General features: G+C 41.9%; 1 long non-coding RNA gene across 2 annotated transcripts in view; it reads left to right on the top strand.

Annotated features, from left to right (window-relative positions):
* The first annotated feature begins 4,348 nt into the window (after window positions 1–4,348).
* LOC115276580 overlaps window positions 4,349–22,830 on the top strand; it is a 91,553-nt gene continuing 73,071 nt past the window's right edge. For both annotated transcript variants that reach the window (XR_003902006.1, XR_003902007.1), the window contains exon 1: window positions 4,349–4,471. This is a non-coding gene — a long non-coding RNA (uncharacterized LOC115276580). The remainder of the gene's footprint in view (window positions 4,472–22,830) is intronic.

Genomic DNA, 22,830 nt, shown 5'->3' with positions numbered 1-22,830 from the left:
TGTGACTTAAATAAATTTGTTTTCATCTTTATTTTGAGAGCAAGAGTTGGAGAGAGGCAGAGGGATGGGGGGAGAGAGAATCTACTAGCAAACTTCTTGTTCAGTGCAGAGCCTGATTTGGGGATTGATCTTGTGAACCGGGAAGTCATGACCTGAGCTGAAAGTAAGAGTTGGACACCTAACTGGCCAAGCCACCCAGATGTCCCACCATCTATCTGTCATTATTTTTTTTAATTTTTAATGTTTGTTTTTGAGAGAGAGAGAGAGCGCGCGCGCGCGCGCGCGCATGAGTGGGGAAGGGGCAGAGAGCAAGAGGGAGACACAGAATTCCAAGCAGACTTCAGGCTCTGAGCTGTCAGCACAGAGCCTGATGTGGGGCTCAAACTCTTGAGCCGTGAGATCATGATCTGAGCCGAAGTCGGATGCTTAACCGAGTGAGCCACCCAGGTGCCCCATCATCTGTCACTCTTGATTGGAAGAACAGATTCTGAGCTGTCACCACAGTAAAAGGGACAACTCAAGGACTATGGTAATATCTCTGATTGCCCACTCTAGTGGATTCTTTGGGATACCTTTATGGTCCCCATTTTTAAGGCAAGCTTGCCTGGGTACTTTAACTTTACTCTTTCCCTAGAAAATAAGTTCTCATGACTTCAAAGTTAACTAAACCATGGCCACAAGTTAAATTTACTGAATTCATAGATTTTAAACAGTGTTTTAAAGAATTTTGTGCTATTGGTTTCACAAGGAGCTATCATGTCAGAACTAGAAAAGACTTCCCATCTGGTAACACTAAAAAAATCCCCAACAATTAATCACCATATTTTGTTGTTGTTAGAGAAAAGGAAGGTGGTGGTGCATTCCATGCTTGTATTGAGATGTAGGATCTTGTGTCTCTGAAAGGGAAAAAACACAACCTCCCAGGAAACCAGAAATACGACAGGGACCCCAACTGGGTTGAGCTAACCACACTTCCGTGGTGGTTCATGAAGCTTTTCAGTGCACACAAGTTCAGTGAGCTTAATTGTTTCTAAAAGTTTAAAAAGGGGTAATTAGTAACATGACCAATCCTGGGACCATGGCTGAGAAAGTGGATGTTGGGACTTCCCACGGAAAACACCAGCAATTTCTTGGATGGAGGATGTTGTTCCCCCCTCACCAAGAGTGCTTATAAAATATTAAGGGGAGCAGGCATCCATTTAAGCTACTGAAGTAGCTCCTTAGAAAATACTTAAAATGCCTACTATGAGCCAGGTACTCTGTGAGGTACCAAACAAAGGACAGCAAATGAGGCAGATGAGTCCATTGGTCAGGGAGGGTAAGTTTACCCCATTCTAAGGGGAGCCACTTACACAGATGAATAAAGTAACTTCAGATGGTGATAAGCCACAGAAAAGTATGTGAGAGAGCATCAAGGGACTCTGTGGGAAGGGTAGTTTTAGAGATGCTGAAGTCCTTATACCTCCAAGTAGTATACCATTTCCTTCTCAGAAAGAGGAGTGACGTGATTTTATTTACACTTTATAAAGATCACTGTGCTGGTTTGTGGGAAATCTTTCAAGGTTTCATAAACCTCTGTGATAGATCATTCCTGATTAATGAGAGACTGAAAGATACTCCCATTTTTGATGCATATGGATCTCCAGTCACTTTGAAGTTCAAGGAAGAAGATGGACTTGGAGCACAGAAGGCATTTTCATTTCTTCTGATTGTCAGTTGTGTCTTTGGGAGAACAGTCAGGTTCGAAGAAGTGAATGACCGGATATAGAAAAGCGATTTAACAGCCCAGTTTAATTTTCTGCATGTTGCTTACAGTGATGAGATAAAGGGCCCCAGGAAAGAGTGGCAAGAATGCTCTTCATGGATTTAAGCATTTACTTTTGACCCTGGCAGGACGGTGAGGGCAGCTGTGCATGTGTGGCTGTGGAGTGTTATAAGGTCTAATAATGAACCTAAGAAGTAGCCTTGTGCATAGTAGGAATTCAGTACCCATTTGCTGGGTAAAGACTGTATTTTTTTTTTTTTTTTGAGAGAGAGTGCTGGGTAGGGGGCAAGGGGCAGAGAGAGAGAATCCTAAGCAGGATACACCCCCAGCATGAAGCCCGACATGGGGCTGCATCTCAGGACCATGAGATCAAGACCTGGGCTGAAATCAAGGGTTGGATACTTAACTGAGCCACCCAGATACCCCAAGACTGTGTTCTTAACCAAGGGCAGAAGTTTACTGAAAGGCAATGAGGAATTAGAAGTAGGTTTTGAGGGGGGTTCCTGGGTGACTCAGTTGGTTAAGCATCTGACTCTTGGTTTTGGCTCAGGTCATGATCTCGTAGTTAATGGGTTGGAGCCCTGTGTCAGGCTCACCCTGACAGTGTAGGGCCTACTTAGGATTCTCTCTTCCTCTCTCTCTGGCTCTTACCTGCTTGTGTGCTTGTCTCTCAAACAAATAAACTTAAAAAAATAGGTTTGGGGGTCTTTATTTTTTATGGTTTTTTTTTTTTTTTTTTTTTTTGAGAGAGAGGAAGCGTGCACGCATGAGCAGGGAAGAAGGGCAGAGGGAGATGGAGAATGTTAAACAAGGTCCATGCCCAGCTCAGAGCCTGATGTGGGGCTTGATCCCTTGACCCTGGGATCATGACCTGAGCCGAAATCAAGAGTTGGAGGCTCAACCTACTGAGCCACCCAGGTGCCCCATGTTTGAGACTGTTAAAAAGGACTGGTCGAGTCCCCAAATGGGATAGGCTCTAGCCAAATATTATGGCCCCCTTTGATGTGTGTGTGTGTGTGTGTGTGTGTGTGTGTGTGTAGTAAAGATAGAAAATTCAGGTGAGCAGAAGACCTGGACAGAAAGCATCTGTACACTAGAAACCATCAGCAGTGATTTCTCCCTAAATCCGGTGGAATTACTTGATTTCCTGACCCTTGACCCTCCCAGTGCAGTACTTGAGGTAGTTTGGGACTTGTGATGTCTGGCCAGTCTGCATTCCACTGTCCGGGAAGCCAAGACATAGCGATGGATCAGAGACTATAAGAGAGACAGAGTATCCTGAATGCACTGAGCACTGAGTTACAGAATTAAAACATCTAGGCTGTGTGACAGGAAGAATGAATCATCAGTGAGGGGAAGTCCAGGGATCTTTCTTTTTCCTCCTCCAGGCCAAACTTCAGCAAAACCAATTTTTCCTCCAAGTGGTAGGAGCTTCTCAATGACAGAAGATGCGATCATTTTACCGTATTTCCCAAATTTTCTTGGTTGAATGAGTGTATCTTTTATGTTATTGTGAGGTAGAGAATTGAATGTTGATTTCTACAAATTGGGCTTTTGAAGAAAAATAGTGTTGCAATTTACTTCTTTGAGTCACTATGTATATGTGCAAATGTCTTGGCCGGGCTCAGATGACAAAGACCAACATGGAGTGGGAGAGGGGGGATGTCCCCTCCTCTGCATCATTTTGCCTCGGGTGCCAAGGCTTGGGGTGGGGGAGGGAGCCCCAACAGAGACAGCTGTCCCTGCAGCCCAGTGATTTTGTGTAAACCATCAACTGGAGTGGCAGCGGCCGAGTGTGGCCTTTAAGTAGCTGTGGCCAGAAGATTTCCTGAATGAGGGTGGAGTGGAAATAGGTGAACAGACTTAGTCTTGATCACCCGGTGGTCAACTCCAGAAGACTGCTCTGTGCTGTGGGGAGGCATCTGAGGGCTGCAAATGGGAAGGCAGCCCTGAGTGTGACGGGGGAACATGGAGAAGCTGGACATGGGAGGATGAATAAGGAAGCCAGAAGCCTGTGGGTGTGTGTGTGTGTGTAAGTTCGAACAAACAGATGTGCTGCCAGCCCAGCTGGGAAGAGAGGTTGGGTGGCTAGAGGTCCACAGGAGGCCCGAATATGTGTGAGGCTGCCTGGTGCTATGCTGATGGCCTATGGGCACAGGCGGGGCAAGAATCCCATAAGAAATACATTTTATAGGCTGATTTTATAGCATTTGCTGAGCTATCAGAGACCCCAGTGAAAAGGGACCTCACTGAACAGTTGAGGAAGAGTACAGAGGTTTAGTAATGAGCCCAAGCCCCAGTGGTTCAATACTCCACAAATTAATCAGACGTCTTAGTTCTAAGTGTTTATTTTTGAGAAAGAGTGTGAGTGGGGGAGGGGGAGGAGCAGAGAGAGGGGCGGGGACAGAGGATCTGAGGCAGGCTCAGGCTGACAGCAGCAAGATCAATGTGGGGCTTGAAATCAAGAATTGTGAGATCATGACCTGAGCCACCCAGGTGCCCCAGATGCCTTAGGTCTAAGTGACAATTGGTTTGTGAGAAATTCTTACTACATAAAGTAGCTTGATTGCCCAGAAGCTCATGAGCACACATCCCAGAACCTTCTCATTTGTGTCAAATATACAACAACTGCCTCACAGGAAAAGCATGTCATGATTGACCTCAACAGACCTCAAGACACCCCTCTTGAAGGCATGGAATCCTAAGGTATTAGATAATGGTTCTGTCCTTTTTCCTGACCACAGCCTTACTTACACTGTCTTTGCATTGTGTGACTGTTCTTTTCTTCTTAAATGAAACAAAACTAGCAGGAGATTCCCATAGGAAGTAGAAAGCTGTGTTTTAATTGGCCTGAACATTAAAAAAAAGTTTAATATTGAATAACAGAGGAGGTCAAACAACACGGGGCTTTATTAGTGACTTCATTGTGATCACTGATAATGAGGACGGAGCCGCCTCGGCGTGAGGCTGGCTTCCTCATGGTGACAAGATGGCTAAAGCAGATCCTGGTGTAACATCCAGGATCCTCTTCCAGGACGTCTCTTTTTAGGAGTTGGAAAAATCTTTTCCAGATACTCTGCCTAACCATTTGTATTAATGAGCTATTACCACAATGATGCTAAGTAACAAAATGTCCCAAAACATTGCCGTGTATTGAAAGTACTTGTGTCCTCAGAGGCTGGCTGACTGTGGCTTAGCTGTAGTAAGCTGGGGAGATCTGCGTCAGTCTGCAGGGCCTGCTGCAAGAAGCTCTAGGCTGTCGGTTGGTGTCCCTTCTGCGTCACAGGTGTGTGTTTGGGGGCGTGGCGGAAGGACAGAAATTAGTGAGGACAGCTCTTGTGAGGTGAGAGCAGGAGCTGAGTCCTATGGTGCAAGCACATTTAAGTCCTGTGATTTAACTTCTACTGACATGTTACTGGCCAAAGAGAAAATACATAGCCACGCCCACTACAAATGGGAGGGAGAAGTAAACTCTACTCACCGTGGAGGAGTTGGGTAGTGACTATTTACTGAAAAAAGATCCATACTATTATACTTCTTCCTCCCAAAGTTGATTTTGTCTCATGTGACCTGAGCCAGAATTTCTAATTCCTAGACTGATCTCTGCAAAGGGGGAGTGAATATTACCAATAATTTCTAGTTACTGAACCGATCGCCATGAAGGGGAATGAATATTACCAATAATGTTTAAACTAACACCAGGTGTTAGATCTGTTGATGTAAGTCCTGATACTCTTTTCCTGGGAGGCAACTTGTATATTTGACAGAAATATCTGCATTACCTTTAAATGTCACAATGACTGACTGAGGTGGCTGCCCTTATTACTCTAACTTTATGCATAAGGACATTGAGGCTCAATGAAATAAAAGTATTCAAGATTATAAAACTAGTTAGGGGTAGAATGGGATTCCAACACAGGTGCATCTTGACTCCACAATTATTCTCTTAACTGCTGTGCAATTTTGTTAGATTTATATATAGTGTAGTGGAAGAGAGTAGTGTAGAAGCAGAAGAAATGTTCTTATCTAGGTATTGAAAATCATAAAGCTTGGTGCTATTGTATCCTTTTTCCACAACATGGATATATAGTAGAGGACTTTAAGTGGGGAAAAAAAAACAATGTCAAAAGTATTTTTATGGAGTAGTTAATTGTTTTATGGGGCAAGCTCATAAAAATCACAGACCACAAAACATAATTATAAAACGCACTTGACTTCAATTATAGGAAGTATTGATTTCATTAACTCACATCTTGTCCAGGAACTATAAATTATGGGAAATAGGGAATGTGTGTGTCTACTTTCAGAATGGCCAATCCTGTACCACTCACCACTGCATCAATTGTGGGGCTGGTGTTGAACATGCAGTCTACCACATCACATGTCACTCCCTTTATGACTCAAAGAAACTTGCTTTTCCCGCTCAGAACTCATTCTTTAAAGGACCATATACCTCTTGAGCTGTCCTTGCTTTTGTCTTTATAGGACCTGTATCTCCTAGAAATTCGTGGTTCTCAGAGTGTCCGTCAGGACTCCATGGGCATTCCCAGGGTTTAAAAAAAACCCACCTGCATTCCTAGTAATATGGAGATTGCATCTAATTGTTGTATACTTACTTTCTTATGAGTGTACAGTGGAGTTTTTTAGGGGTTACACAGGTGTGATGTCACAACAGATTAGATGCAGAAGCAGATATGAGAATCCAGCTTCTATGAAGCCAGACCTTAACAAGAAAATGTGAATGACAGTCTTCTCATTTTTTTGGTTTATTTTAAAAGGAATTTATAAATATTTTAAAATTTTGGTTCAGTTGCCACTAAAATAAATATTGATAGGTGTTGACATATACCCCCACAAGAAAAGCTCTTTGTGGCTGTCAATAAGTGTAAAGAGATTGAGACCAAAAAGTTTGAGAACCACAGCTGCACCCATGTTTCTCATCTTTTAAAAACATTTTTTTTAACATTTATTTGTATTTGAGAGACAGAGAGCATGAGCAGGGGAGGGGAAGAGAGAGAGGGAGGCACAGAATCCGAAGCAGGCTCCAGGCTCTGAGCTGTCAGCACAGAGCCCGACGTGGGACTCGAACTCACGAACTGTGAGATCATGACCTGAGCTGGAGCCAGACGCTTAATGGACTGAGCCACCCAGGTGCCCCCGTGTTTCTTATCTTTGTGAAGCTAGGAAGCCAGGAGGCAAATTGGCAATCTACCTTGCCCACGTAACTGAGATCCAAGAGACATAAAAATTCATAGACCAGTATTTCTTTGTGCTTTATCGTATATTTTGCTCTTATTTCACTCCTAAATGATTTCCTTGCTTGTTTTCCATACTGCTCTATTTAAAAATGTTTAATCCTAAGATTCAGACAGGTTATTGTAGGCTGTTGGAAATGAAACCCTTGGTACAGAGGATAGATTGGTCTCCGAGAGCATGGTATGGGAATGCACTCTTGCGGATTTTCATATAAATGTGCCCTTGGTTTCAGATGCTGCGTCTTAGAGACTGCAGACAGGATCTTCCTGGGTCTAGTGGAAATCACTGTCACCATCTAAATGGATGGTACTTTTGTTCTGGAGTCTATTCACTTTCTATTCGCTAAATTATGCATATCCTTTTAAGGCACAGCCCCTCTCTCCCTTCCTCCCTCTCCATTTCTCCTTCCCCAGCCCAACAGAGATTTTTTTTCCTCTTTCCTTTCTTCTACTTTGCATTTATGTTCTCTCTGACCTATTCTTAAAACGTATTTTCTAATGCATTTCTTGAGTTCAGTATAAAAGGCTAGTACTTTCAGCATTACTTCATCTTCATTATTAGCCTCTTATAACTCTCTCTGATTTAAGGTTATTGTAGAATACTTGAGCTTTCAGCTAATGTACATTACATTGGCACTGTAATCAGTGCGCATTTCAAGGGCTTCAGTCAACAATAGCACCTAAAGCCTTGGATTCAAAAATGTGTAATTATTTTTGCAAATTGAGAGTGGGATAAGATCGGTCTAAAGCACGCAATAGGGCATACCCTTTAACTGTAGCATTGTATATGATGCAGAGATGACTGATATTGGGCATTTGTTAATTATTATAATATTTATGATAAATGCACTAGTATTTTATTTTTGATTAAACTTGGGAATAAATTCTCCCTATCTCCTGGTTGAACTCAACTGTAAACCTCTAAAGGAGGAAATAAAACTAGAGTCATGTTTGACCATTGTGACATTAACTCCAGTGAATAGGTAGTCCTTGGGAAGTTTTTCTGATCTCTTGGTAAGGGGATGGGGACTAGACTGAGTTAAATTCAGAGTGGCTGAATAGAGTTAGCTTGAGGGTACTTTACTATAGTATAGATGAGTTTGTTTTCCAGATGATGAGTGTCTCTAATTTATCTAAAACCTGTCCTGATGGTATATAGATGATATGAATACTGATGTTTTGACCACCAAACTCAATGACATGGACCAACCACACTGAATTCATCACAGCAGAGACTGCTCACAAAGAGGTCCTTTTTGTTTTCATTATCCATGTAACAAGTCACATTGTGATGAAAACAAGGAGAGGAGGAGGAGGGACGGAGGGTGTTCTCCCACAGATAATAACTGCATTATTGTGAGCTTGCTTACTATAGTTATTAAGTATATCTTAGAAATGATTCATTGACTTACAAAAAGCTATCAGAGAAGAGCTTTCAGTCAGAGTATACTTAGGGTATGGAGGGAAATGCCAAAAATTCGAGTCTGGTTTTTAAGATCCTTTGTTCCCAACTTTCTAATCTATAATCTCATGCTACCACTGTGTGCATTCTTTTCTGTGACTTGCTTTGTGTCTGTCTTTCTGAGTGAAAGGACTTTGTCGTCTTCTCTTCCTCCCCATTAATGTCGAGTAGAGTAGTGGCTAAGAGCTCAGGTCCCAGAGTCAGGTTATCTCTGGGCTTGTGTTCACTTGCTGGACACTTTTTAGCCATGTGGACTTGCTGCATGACCTCTAAGACCAAGATCATGACTAGTAATGGAAAATAAAGGGAAAGACTTCATGGGATTTTTATCAGGATCAAATGACATTATGTACATACATATTTAGCTTCATGCCTGGCATGGTCTAGGCCATGATCTAGGCCAAAGAGCACGCAGTGTGTGAAAAACCATATTTCTCTTTTAAAAACTTAATTAAATTCAAATTTCTTCAGGAACTTCCAGATACCCCAGGTTGGAATATGTTTTCCATTCTCAGTTCTCATAGGACACTTCTTGTCTCACAGTTTTGCTTGGGTCAGGATGACTTGTGTGCCTGTCTATCTCATATGTTGGAGGGTGGGCTTTGAAGGTCAAATCTAAGTGAGTCACCAGGAGATTTTTTTCCACAACACTCAGCACAGTGAATTGCCGATGGGGATGGGCCAAATCACATGTTCTGTGTTGTTTGTCCACTTTGCTACTTGTGCATAAAGTACAATTCCTGCCCTCAAGAAACTTACCATCTGTTTGGGGAGGTAAAGCTAAAACACATCCAACAGTTGAGTGATGGGAAAATTTCATGAAAACCTGTCCCATCAAGAAATGCTTTCTGGAGGAAGGAGAGCTTTTGGAGGGTCTGGCTGGACTTATGAGTTTGGTCTGCATGTAGAGAAGTGTTTCTAAATGAAGGTGGACAATGTTAGTTAGAGTCTCAAAGTGCAGATGAAATTTACATACAGTAACATGCACAAGTCTGTGAGAAATGTGTGTACGAGTCGGACTACCACCGTTATGAAGATAAAGGCAATTTCCATCCTCTCAGAAGGTTTCCTCTTGTCCATTCTGGTCTTCCCCTGCTCCCACAACACTTAAGTTTTCTGGTTTCCATCCATCCCAGAGATGAGTTCTGATTCTAGAAACTAATGTAAATGGGATTAGATAGTATGTGTTCTTTTGAATCTAGTTTCTTTATAATGTTTTTGAGACCTAGCCACGCTGTCAGTAATGAATTCTTTTTTTACCATTGACTAATATTCCACTGTGAGAATCTTACCTGATGTATTTACCTATTTTCTGGTCAATGGACATTTGGATGACTTCCACTTCTCAGCTGTTATGACTCTGTATTGGGTTTTTTGTGGATACATATTTTCTTTTTTCATAGGTAAATACCTAGTAAGGAGTTGCAGGTTTTATAGAGTAGGTGTGTATTTAACTTCATGATAAACTGTTAAATTGTACAACTGCTTGAGAAAAAGTCTTAACACTCCCACCAGAAAATTAAGAGAAGATGTAATCATTTCTAATTATGCCCACATTTGTCATTCTTGGTGCTCTTTATTCATTCCTATAGATCTGGGTTTCCATTTGCTTTCATATCTCTTAAGCCCAAAGAATTTTCTTTAGCATTTCTTATAATTTCTTATTTGATGTTTTCAGTGTCATGCAGACCAGGATATATGAAGAATATTTTCACTTGACATAGAATTCTAAGCTGAGAGGTTACCATATCCCCATCCCCCATTCTGCAGTTAAAATATCATTCTGTTATCTCTTCATCTCTACTCTTACTGAAAAAAGCTCAATTTTCATTTTTAAAAAAGTTGACTTATTTTGATTGAGTAAGTGTGATAAGCAAGGGAGAAGCGGAGGGAGAGAGAATCCCACCAGGCTCCACTGGCAGCCCAGAGCCTGAAGAATCAGTTGCTTAACTGACTGAGCCACCTAGGTACCCATCATTATTTTTTTTGTTTTGTTAACATTTATTTATTTTGAGGGGGGGGAGGGAGGGAGGGAGAGAGGGAAGGAGGGGGGGAGGGAGGGAGGGAGAGAGAGATTGCTATAAGAGGAGGGCAGAGAGAGAGGGAGATGTAGAATCCAAAGCAGGCTCCATGCTCTGAGCTGTCATCACAGAGCCCGATGAGGGGCTCAAACACTCAGACCCTGACTGAGATCATGACCTGGGCTGAAGTCAACACTCAGCTGACTGACTGAACCACCCAGGCGCCCCATCAATTTTCATTGGTGAAATCCATCATTTCATTCCCAGCCAATATGTCTTTTTCCCCTATGAATGTTGTTATGATTTTGGACAACTTACCATGTTTCTAGAAGTTTTATTTATTTTCTTGCTTACAATTCAGTGAAGTCTTAGAACAGTAAATGGTTTTTTTTTTTTTTAATCATGGTTTGGAAGCTTTTAGTGATTATTTCCTCAAATATTATTTTCTTCCACATTTTCTTTTTCCTGTACCTCTGGGGCCCCAACTGTATGTATCATGGGGCTTATTATTGCCCCACAGGTTACTGAGGATCTCTTGGTCTCTTGAATGTTTATTCTCTTTGTTCTTCATATTGAATCATTTATTATGATTCAAGTTCACTGACTCTGTTTTAGTCTCCAGTCTGTTGTTAAATACAGTGAATTATAAAGTTCTAGCTATTTCCCTTTTTAGTTCGAGTATTTCCCTTTGATTCTTTTTCATTTTTTTAAAAATTTCTCTCTTGATAGTCTTTATCTGTTACAGTCATTTTGACAAGTTTTTCCTTTAACTCCTTGAAAGTACTCAAAGCAGAGCCCAATGCGGGGCTTGAACTCACAGACTGTCAGATCATGATCTGAGCTGAAGTCGGATGCTTAACCTACTGAGCCACATAGGCTCACCACAACTTCAGGTCATTTTAGGATTAATTTCTATAGACTGTCTTTTCTTTTGATTGTGGGTCGCATTTTCTTGTTTGTTTTCATGCCTATTCTTTACTATATACTGGATATTAGAAATGATCCATTGTAAAATTTCTGGGTTATTTTATCTTCCAGTGATGACCATTGGTTTCTGTTTAGCCAGTTAAGTTACTGACTGATCCCTTTGAACTTAAAGAGGTTTGATTTTATTAAGATTGATCTGTTTAATTTTGCCCCTAGGATTAACAGAATGAAGTCTTTAATTCAGAGACTTACATTGTATTATTTTTTAATTAGTTTTTTCAAGAGAGCACACAAGAGGGGATAAGGGGTGGAGAGATGGGGGGGGGAGAGAGAGAGAGAGAGAGAGGGAAAGAGAGAGGGACTGACTTAAGCAGGATCCATGCTCAGCAGAGTCTGACACAGAGTCAGTCCCATGACTCTGGGATCATGACCTGAGCAAAAATCAAGAGTCAAATGCTCAACCGACTGAGTCACCCCAGTGCCCCAGAGACTTACACTTTAATCCTAAAATATGACCAACTGCATTTTCAATCGAAAGCCCAGGTGTTTAGCAAAGCCCCCTAACTTTGAAAGACTTAAACTTCAAAGTCTTCTTACTCTATAGTAGACAGCATCAAAGATTTCTGCTCACGTTTCTTCTAGCCCGGAAGCTACTGCTTTCTGCTGGGTTCCTTTCAGTCTTCCTTGAGCAATTGTAGTATAAACTTCAGCCAAGGATTTGAGGCAGTTTATAGATCAGACTTTAGGGGAGTCTTTCTTTGGTTCCTTCATTTCTGGATTTCATTTATTAATATTCACCCCCTCTGGAGGCCCTGAACTTTGTCCCTAGACACTCCAAGCCTACAAGACGTCAGTTCTGCTTGAATTTTAGCTGCCCAACAATCCTTGGACTGGGGGGTTCAATGCACTCTGGATACATGATCTTACTCAGTCTGATTCTCTGTTTTTCAAGTGTTTACTACTTCCCAATTTATACATACTTTTAGTTATTCTCCAGGGCCTTCAAATAGTTTTATATCTCTTTTTCTCTTTTTTTGAGAGAGAGTGAGAGTAAGCGAGCACATGAGCGCAAATGGGGGAGAGGGGCAGAGGAAGAAAGAGAGAGAATCCTAAGCCGGCTCCATACTCAGCATGGAGCCCAGTGCGGGGCTCAGTCCCACCACCCTGGGATCATGACCTGAGCTGAAATCAAGAGTTGGGTTTTCAACTGACTGAGTCACTGAGGCCTAGTTTTTTATTTCTTAAAATTTTGTCCAAGGATTATAATTCTTCGCTGCTCCTCCCTGGCTGAAGCTGCCACGTCTCTGTGTTTCCCAGTAAGGAGTCCTGACTAGAGATGAGCTCTGTGTGGAGAGAGATTGGTTTGGGTATGGTGGGCTAGAGCATAGGAGGCCTTAAAGGCCAGGTAATGGATATTTTACATGATGGAGTAGACGATAGGGAAAGGGTCATGCCTGAATTATAGATAGCTTTTGTTTTTAAATATTAGAATGATGCTGACATTTATTATAATTCATGGAGGGACTTGACATGTATTCAAATGAATTGGTGTGGTATTTCCATCATTTACATGAAGCAAATGTCAGAACAGAAGACCCTCAATTTATCCTTGTAATTATGAGTCCTTCCCTCCCCCTTTTCTCCCTGCTGTCTTTCTCCCTCTCCCTTCCCCCATTTTCTTCTTCTCCCTTGTCTTCCCCCCTCCCTTTCTCATGCTCTTTATTTTTGAGTTTGTGACTAACGCACAAAGAGAACACCAGAGCTATTCAAAATGTGACAAGAATTCAAATTTCGTCTTCAAAACGAGTCCACAATTTCTTACTTAGTAAAAGCATTTATTTTGTTAACTTTACCATTCCCAGTGCTTAGCAAAATGTCTTGTACTGGTAGAAGGGGGGTGGGGAATAACATACTAAAACCAGGAAAATCATTAAATTGTAATGTATCAATTCAAAAAACACCATGAAGGGTCTACAATTATAATTGGTAATTCTATGTAACAATGTGGAAAAGTGGTTTTGATCAAAGCATGATAGAAAATTATATGTATACTGTAATGCAGACTGGAAACGGTATGCACATGACAAAGACTGGAGAGGAATACACAAACTGTTAATAGATGTGTGATGATAGGATTAGGAATGTTTATTTCCAAAACATTTTCAAAACCGAGGGAAGAATCACTATTTGAAATTCCTTTTTTGTTAGAGGAACTTCAATAGGAACATAGGGGCTATATTTGGGGTCCTCTATTTAAACAGCAAGGACTTGGAGTTGAAATATTTCAGAATTCAGCAAGGTTACGCCCTTTAACCTATAATTAGAGAAAAATCGATTAGCCAGGGTCTGCTGGTGACAACCTCATTTCCCTGTCTGGTCAAAAGCTTGTACCTCTCTCCTAGTTAACCCATGGGGCTGCCGTGATTCTGGGTATTTGCTGACTTAGTGATGCTGGGCATGCAGGAGGCAGACAAGCATCCTGGTAACCGGTGAAGCCTGAATCCTTCTGTGGCTTCAGATGGATAATCACGAGATACCAAGGGCACACAATGAAAATATGCGAAGTAACCTCAGGCCCAAGGGTGAAATTGGCGTCTGCTAGCTGATGTGTTCCCTCAGTCCTGGCGGGGTTCCTCTGTACTCTTGTGCCTGTGATGTGGTGCTGGCTGGTGGAGGACATCAGAAGACTGGTCAGGTGTCCCGAGGGCTGCCTGTGGCATCTCCAACTTCTGGTAAAAAATGTTGATGTTGGGGGAGGGCATGTGGCATTTAAATGCTCATAACTAGGGCTCTCATACCATTTCTCGTCCAAACTAGGATAATAGCAGAGATGGTATTAGTTGTCACAATAGGCACAAACCGGGATATGCCAGGAAAACTGAAGTGCACAGTGGGTCCACCCGTAACCCATGTGGCTTTCTGGTTGCATTCGGACAACATCTTCCAACGTGGTTTCCGTCTTCCTGTGACATAAGGGTGTAGGCCATCACCCAAACCATCAGTGTAAGCAGTCTTTCCACAGAAGAATCAAATGGCCCTTTCTTGCCATTTGAGCTGGGCTGGCATGATGAACCTGTTTCATGCAGAAATGTCTGGCAAAAGAATGTAGGCTGGACTTCGAAGGGCAAGAGGTGCAAGTTGAGATGCTCAAGAAAGTGGTTGTTGTACTGACTCAGCTATTTTTGTGTAGGAGATAAAAAGCCGTTACCACCACATCCTCTGGAATCATATCGATGAGAGTTCCCATGCTCTCCCATTGCCCCACACCCAGAATTTATAAACCTGTGTGCCTCTTAAACAATACTTTTATTTAATGCATATATTCATGGAGGTCAAATCATTGTTTACTTTCTTAATGATTTAGAACCAGTATTTTCCCAATGTGATGTGCTGGCTCCCGGCAGCTCCAGTAAGTTTTCCAAGTGACCAGAGAGATGGAATTGTGTAGTTTTATTGCTAGGAGCCTGACCATGTTGCTGGTTTCACTTCTGGTGTGAAGCAATAATTGACTTTTAAGTGCTAATAAAATGTAGAGTAGGCATTTGTGTTTTATTCAAGGTGTTCTTTTTATTCTGTAAATCCTGGTAAAAGTTTTCATGGTTGTTTTTGCAGGTAGTTGTTCAGGGCAATCATTTTTCATAATGATGTAGGCGAATAAATATTGTTCCAGTAAGGAAACCAGAGCCTATAACCTCTCAAACAGGAGAGAACCAAAGGTCTTAATCATGACCATTGTTTGTGTGAATCTATTTGTAATGCATCTTCTGTGGTTGTTGGAACACTTATGTCCACCACGGTATCAAAGTAGCAAATATGTTAACCAACTCTTTTGTACCTTGGTAGCCTTTGTTGGAGACCCATGTTATATTCTGACTTTATTCTTAGCTGTGTGATTTTGGCCATGGTTTGGCCTCTTGGAGACTCAATTTAACCATTACCAGTAAAATTAAGGAATTGACTATAAGTGACCCATCAGACTACTTTATGTTCTAAGGTTCTGTTACTTTCTTACTTGATTTGGAGATTATCCAAACAGATGTGACCATCGAAGCCACCGGCTTGGATGAGCAGCTACAGGCGAATGCGAATGAGCTATCAGATAAATCATGATATGCCTATTGTGACCATATTGTTTGTCCCCAAATTCCGAGTCCAGAAATTAACAGGTACAAGTCCTCTTAAGCAATGATGGGAGGAAGCATTTTCAGAAGTCAAAGTTCTCCTGCAAAGTCTAGACATACGTTTACTAAAGATATGGAAAGTCCACTTGACTGGGCATTGAAAAAAATTGACTGTGGTCCCCAGTCTGTCACATTAACCCCCAGAGCTTCAGAGTTCTCATTTGAAATAGAAGAAATTGAAACAGATGGCTCTCACTCTCCTTTACTTTTCCCAAAACACTGATTCTAAACTTTTCTGGAATAATAGTTTTATTTAGTTGTTTAAATCCCTATGCTGTCCAAGAGAGGTTGTGTTCAGGGTCAGAAATAGCAGTGAGGCAGAGATGATGTCCAGAGAGAGACACACGAACTTTTTTCACTCTTCTTGCCTGGTTTAGGGGAGAGTCTGACTCAGTGAAGATAAACATGATATTATTGAAGTGCCATTAGATTCTCGTTTTGGAAATACATCCCTGATTTAGGGTATCACCTGCTGTCTTGCTAATAACAGACAAGTGCCATACAAGTACTAAGTTCATTAGAGGAAATTTGAGGGGAAAAACATAGAAGCCTTACAGTTGTCACAGATGACCTGTGAATAGTATACAGGGAGCCCAGGGAAGTATAAATGTCCCCCGAAGTGTCAGTATCACCTTGTGCCTTGGTCAAGTTAAGCCCCTCACTTTCCAGTGCACAGAGTGTGTCTATTCCCACTGCCCATCCACCTCTACCCTCTGCCAAGCCCCCTTTTGCTCTAAGATCCTTCACTATTTAGATCAAGTTTGTGTCTTTTTCCTAATGCAGTGAATGACCCGTCTGATTACCCCCTAGCTTCAAAGGATGGGTGTGGAAATTAAATGAGACAATGGTAGATGTCGATTCTCTTTGTTCTTGCTACTTATGGTCTAGAAAGTTACTTTGAACATGAAATTAGCAAATGCTGAGCTGCTCCTAAGGGAAATACAGAGTTGGGGTCTTGTGAGCCTCTGTTTCACATTTTTTGTGTGTGAACTGATCAATTCATTTATTTTGTCTGGGTTGCTGTTAAAGATGCCTTATTTATTTAATATATACTGTTTATTTGTTAACATTGAAACTCATGACCAACAGCACCATAACTCATGCCCTAACAAAACCTATCTAATATATATTTTCTCTGTAAGGCACATCACAGCCTTCTTGCACTTACAAACACTAGAAAGCACTTGAACAGTCTGCTTGGGACCATTTTATTTACTTTTTTTTTTTTTTTAAACTGAAGTGTAGTTAACATACAAATGTTATATTGCAGGTGTATAATGTAGCAATTGAACATTTAAATATATCACAAAGTGTCATCATGATAAATCTAGCTACCATCTGTCACCATAGGAAGTTTTTACTGTGTTATTACGTATTATATTGTATCCCTGTGTCTTAACTTATCTTATAGCTGCAAGTCTGTGGCCATTAATCCCCTTCCTCCATTTTGTCCATCTCCCACCCCCTCTGGCAACCACCAGATTGTATCTGAGTTCATTTGTTTTGTTTAGATTCCATACCAAAGTGAAATCATACTGTATTTGCTTTTCTCTCACCTACTTCACTTAGCACAATATCCTCTAGATCCCTAGTATTGTTGCAGAGAGCAAGATTTTATTATTTTTTTATTGGCTGAATAATATTCCATTGTATATATGACGTATGTGGAATATATATTCTACATGTTCATTATTCATTCATCTGTGCGGATGAACAGATTGCTTTCCTATACTGGTTATTGTAAATGCTGAAGTGAACATGGGGACACATATATCTTTTTGAATGAGTATTTGCCTTTTCCTTTTTTTTTTCTTTTAACATTTATTTTTGAAAGAGAGAGACAGAGAGTGAGTGGGGGGTGGGGTTATGGAGAGAGGGAGACACAGAATCGGAAGCAGGCTCCAGGCTCTGAGCCATCAGCACAGAGCCCGATGCTGGTGTCAAACCCACAAACCACATGTCAGCTCATGACCTGAGCTGAAGTTGGACACTTAACCAACTGAGCTACCCCAGTATTTTCCTTTTCTTTGGATAAATACCTTGACGTGGAGTTGCTGGATGGTATGATAGTTCAAGTTTTAATTTTTTGAGGACCCTCTATACAGGTTTCCATAGTGGCTGCACCATTTTGCATTCTCATCCACATTGCATAAGGTTTCTCTTCTCTCTACATCCTTGATGACTCGTTATTGTCTTTTTGATAATAGCCTGACAAGTGTGAAGTGATACCTCATTGTGGTTTCAATTCATTGCCCTAATGATTAGTAATTCTGAGTATCTTTCCATTTATCCACCACCTGCATGTCTTCTTTGGAGACTTGTCTATTCAGGTCCTCTGCTTCTTTTCTTTTTTTTCTTCTTTTTTTCTCTTTTCTTTATTTTTTTGAGAGAGAGTGAGCGAGCATGCACAAGGGAGGGCTAGGCTCCACACTCAATGTGGAGCCTAATATGGGGCTCCATCTCATGACCACGAGATCATGACCTGAGAGGAAATCAAGAGTCAGATGCTCAAATGACTGAGCCACCCAGATGCCCCTCTGCTCATTTTTTAATTGCTTAGTTTGTTTGATATTGCATTGTGTGAGTTCTTTATATATTTTGGATATTAACTCCTTATCAGTTACATCATTGGCAAATATCCTCTCCCACTTTGAAGGTTGCTTTTTGTTTTGTTGATGGTTTCCTTTGCTATGCAAAATCATTTTAGTTTTGGTTTCATTTGTTTATTTTTGCTTTTATTGCCCTGGCCTCAGAAGACAGGTCTAAAAAAATTACTACTCTCATCAGTGTCCAGTAACTTATGTTTCCTTCTAGGAATTTTATGGTTTCTTGTCTTCCATTTAAGTTAAGTCCTTTATTCATTGTGAGTCAATTCTTGTGCGCAGTGTAAGAAGTGGTCCAGTTTCATTCTTTGGTGTATTGCTGTCCAGGTTTCCCAGCACCATTTGTGGAAAAGACTGTCTTTTACCTGGGGACCATTTTAAGCAATGAAATCATTAGAAAACCCCCCACGAAAATGTGAAAGAGATTACACCAAGTAGACAGTGAAAATAACACTTGTTTAAAGTATTAGAGTTGAAGCAAGAAGGCAGGGCGTCACCTTATTCTGCCTCAGCTGGGAAAGTGTGCTTTGTGTGGCTCACGTTTTCCTCCAGTCTGCGAACATGTGTGGATGACCGTAGAAGCACCATAAGCATGGGTTTGTTGACCCCAAATAAATCTTAGTGAGTAGGTAAATTTGTAAACATGGAATCCTCGAATAAGAACCGACAGTACTAATGAAGGATTTTAGAGATATTACACCAAAATGTACACTTAATTCGGTGTTCAATGTTGCTCTCAGAGGACGAAAATAAACCAACATTAAAAAAAATTTTTTAATGTTTTTTATTTATTTTTGAGAGAGAGAGAGAGAGAAAGAGAGAGAGGGAGGGAGGGGGAATGTGAGCAGCAGGGGAGGGTCAGAGAGAGAGGGAGTCACAGAATCTGAAGCAGGCTCCAGGCTCTGAGCTAGCTGTCAGCACAGAGCCCAATGCGGGGCTTGAACCCACGAACCGTGAGATCATGACCTAAGCCAAAGTCGGAGGCTTAACCGACTGAGCCACCTAGGCGCCCCAACAAACCAACATTTGTATCTACCAAGTACCAGACACTCTGCTGGGTACTTCCACGTAATAATGCCTCTTCCTTTCTTACGTCAGTCCTTGCAATGGATGAAATGGAAAGTCGAATGAAATAAGCTGAATTCACACAACTAAATACATGTCCCAGGTGTAAATAAATACTTATGGCTCCAAGGCCCATCCCTCAAGGGATGGGTCCTCAGGTTGTTACTATCACTTGGGTATGTTGGGGTTGGGTAGGGGAGGGAGGAGACAGAAGAACAAGTCACACTGGCAAGGCCCGAAGGCTATGGACTGCTAGCAGCAAGTATGTTAAGGAGCACGCCACTGTGATAAAATGACAAGCAGGGTGGCCAGTTCCTAGCTGGGAACCAGGAGGCCCTTGCCTCGGGCACCACCAAGAAGAGAGCAAAGATTGGCTGGAATCCTGACCTTTGGCAGCCCAACGAGGACCTCAGATGGAGTAACTTCTCTGTGCTCTCCCCGCTGTCTTTTCTTTCTCTCTCTTGGGGGTGGATTCCAGGTCCTCAGAGTCCCCCTGGGCACAGCGACATGGGGAAGGGGCCGTGGTTGTGTTTAGCACAGTCTATGTCTCCATGACCGTGGGTCTTACCCAACAGCTAAATCATAAGGTCGTTAAAGTCAGGAGTCACTCGTCAGGTGTTGGCAGGCCTTGTAATACCTTGGGCAGTGTCAGGCATGCAGTAGAGACTGTACTTAGTGAACCCAAGGTTGATTGCTTTCGTTTCCTGCTGGAGGTTCCTGACTGCGAAACGGGTGTGATTTGATGAGATCACTGATTTTCAGTAGCGGGGACACATCGTCTTTGGCCCCCTCCTGGCAGCCTGTCTCCTTCAGCACTCTTGCTTCTGTCCGGGTATGTTTTTCTCTTCCTGCCTCTCCGCCTCCGTCCTCTTGCCAGTGTTGATTGTGTCCCCCTGAAACATCAAGCCCTTCTGTCGGCTGATACTGTCCTTGAACTGAACAAAACCCTCACAAGCAGGCTAGGAGTTGAGTCACTTACCTCTGTCTCCAGAGGAGTTGATCGCCCTTGACAAGGTTTTGTCTGGTTTTAGTGGCACAGTTAGTGACAGCCCATGCGTGTGGCAGCATGTGACCCGGCTCCTTGCCTCAAACTGTGTTGTCGTCAGAACTGTCACACAGTCAGAACAAGTTAATTCCGCGCCAGCAGAAGGGCCGACTGTAATAATCCGGCGCCTCTGGAGAGGGTGCTGTCAGGTGGCGGGCGACCGCCGTGGCCAAGGATGCCTGCTGACAGGTGCTGCGTTATGCCCAGGGAGCCGGGTGGGTGCGAGCTTGCTGATTTTCTGTCCGTTCTGTGGGGCTCCTGGTCCTGCCGGCTGCCATCTGGGAATGACAGTTTCAACAGGGACCATTTGAAGCTTTAAAAACCTTGTCTTTTTTCTGGCAGAGGCAGAAAACTGCTGTTGACCCTTCCCCTATTTTAGTTCTCCTCCTCCTCCTCCTCCTCCTCCTCCTCCTCCTCCTCCTCCTCCTCCTCTCTTCATTATTTTTCCCCTAATGGCTAATGAGAGAGATGATTGGATAAGAGCGTGTTTGTGGGTTTCCCAGGAGACGGTTGCTGATGAGCTGCTGGTCTCATTAAGGTGCATTTTCTCCCTATATTCTTTAAGAAATCTTTAGTTTCTGATGCCAGGGGTCAGGGATGTGTTTCTTGGGGATAAGAGAACTGAGAATTCACCCAGTGTTTGAAGAGAGAACAGTGGGGCTGTGCATGGGGTATTTCTCCATGGCAGAAGTTTGGGGATATGTAGGGGAGATGCCGACAACTATCCAGAGATCCAGAGTGGGGATTCTAGAAGTTCATGGCCACTCAAGAGCAAAACACAGACTCATTTAGCCAGACTGGAAAGGTCCAGATTCCCACTGAAGGCAGAAGTCATGGTTACTTCTCATATGAGGGGTTGATGACTAAGGGTCTTTTCTCTTTTTTTCCTTTTCTTATTCTTCTAGAGAGACAGGAAGATGGAGGAGAAATACAGAGGGCTTTGCTTGCAATTAAATAGTTATGAAAACAAAAGATAATTTTTCCCTAATGGTGTATATGATACCCAGGAATATGTTATTTGCATTAGTATGTTTGGGTGTTTTGAGAGGCTATAATGTCTCCTGAAGTGATTTTAGAAATTGATGAGCAAAGGGCAGTCTTTTTTGGAAATGAAGGGTATCTTGTTGAAGATGTGTGGCTGGATTTATAGACTCGACCCAGTGCCTACATCGATTAGCTCAGGACATGTCTGTGAAAGCCCTTAGAAGTCTCTCTGGTTGGTGTAGTGAAATGGGTATAGGATATGCTATATCCTGTGTTTCTCCTAGTTCTTTTCGAAAAGCAAAGACACTGCAGAGAGATATACAAAAAGAAATTTGCAGCGTAATCCTAAATGATAACCGAAAAGGATGCAAAGTGAGAGGTAGCTAAGGAAGCCAGTGTGACTGCTGGAGTTGTTTTCCTAAACAAAGCAAACTAATCATGTCACATTATTGTAATGTCCCATGCATTTGAATGTGCTGTTCTCACTTCGAAGCCTTTTACACGTTCTTTGTGTGTCAAACTTTACTCACCCTTAAAAAATTTTTTTTAATGTTTATTTTTGAGACAGACAGAGTACAAGAAGAAACAGAGAGGGAGACATAGAATCTGAAGCAGGATCCAGGCTCTGAGCTGTCAGCACAGAGCCCAATGCAGGGCTTGAACCCATAAATAGTGAGATCATGACCCAAGCTGAAGTTGGACGTTCAACTTACTGAGCCATTCAGGTGCCCCAAACTTTACTATTCTTTTAAGATTCAGATCACAAGTGTTATATGACCCCCTCTTACATGAAACATTCCCCTATGCCCTAAGAGTGTTCGTAGGACTTCTAAAAGGTGTTTATAGAATAATAGTATATATATATTAGACAACATTTAAATATAGCTCCTTGTATTTTTGCCTTTTCCACTTAGCTATGACTCATTGAGGTTAGAAGCGATGTATTATTTGCCACTGTTGCTGCAGTGATGAGAAAATGTCTAGGAGCACATGAGTGGCTCACCTGGTGAAGTTTCCAACTCTTGATTTGGGCTCAGGTCATGATCTCATGGTTCATGCGATTGAGCCCCATATAAGGGCTCTCGGTGCAGAGCCTGGTTGGGATTCTCTCTTTTTCTCTCCCTCTTCCCCTCCTCCACTCACACACACACGTTCTCTAAATAAATAAATAAATAAATAAATAAATAAGTAGAAAAAGTCTAGCACAAAACAGATGCTAAGTCAATGGTTCAAGACTGAATGAAGAGTACTCTGTGATGAGCTCTGGTGTGAGACAGTAATGTTAGATGAAAGGTGAAATTTAGTCAGAGATGAATTTGAAGGGGTTACATTTGTAATAAAATGTCTATTTGTAAGGGCATGAACCCTTGAGAACGCTATTACAATGAGTTCAGACATTTGAAGGATGCTGTAGAGTGTTAAAAAAATTAAAAGGACTTTAAAGAGTTACAATGAAAACAATGATTTGTGTAGGTGGCAAAATGTTAACACATTCTAGTGGAATTACCAGAACCTTGCTTCT

The sequence above is a fragment of the Suricata suricatta genome, chromosome 13 (genome assembly GCF_006229205.1).
Source record: "Suricata suricatta isolate VVHF042 chromosome 13, meerkat_22Aug2017_6uvM2_HiC, whole genome shotgun sequence".
NCBI lineage: Eukaryota > Metazoa > Chordata > Mammalia > Carnivora > Herpestidae > Suricata > Suricata suricatta.
This window is presented reverse-complemented; position numbering and strand designations above follow the sequence as displayed.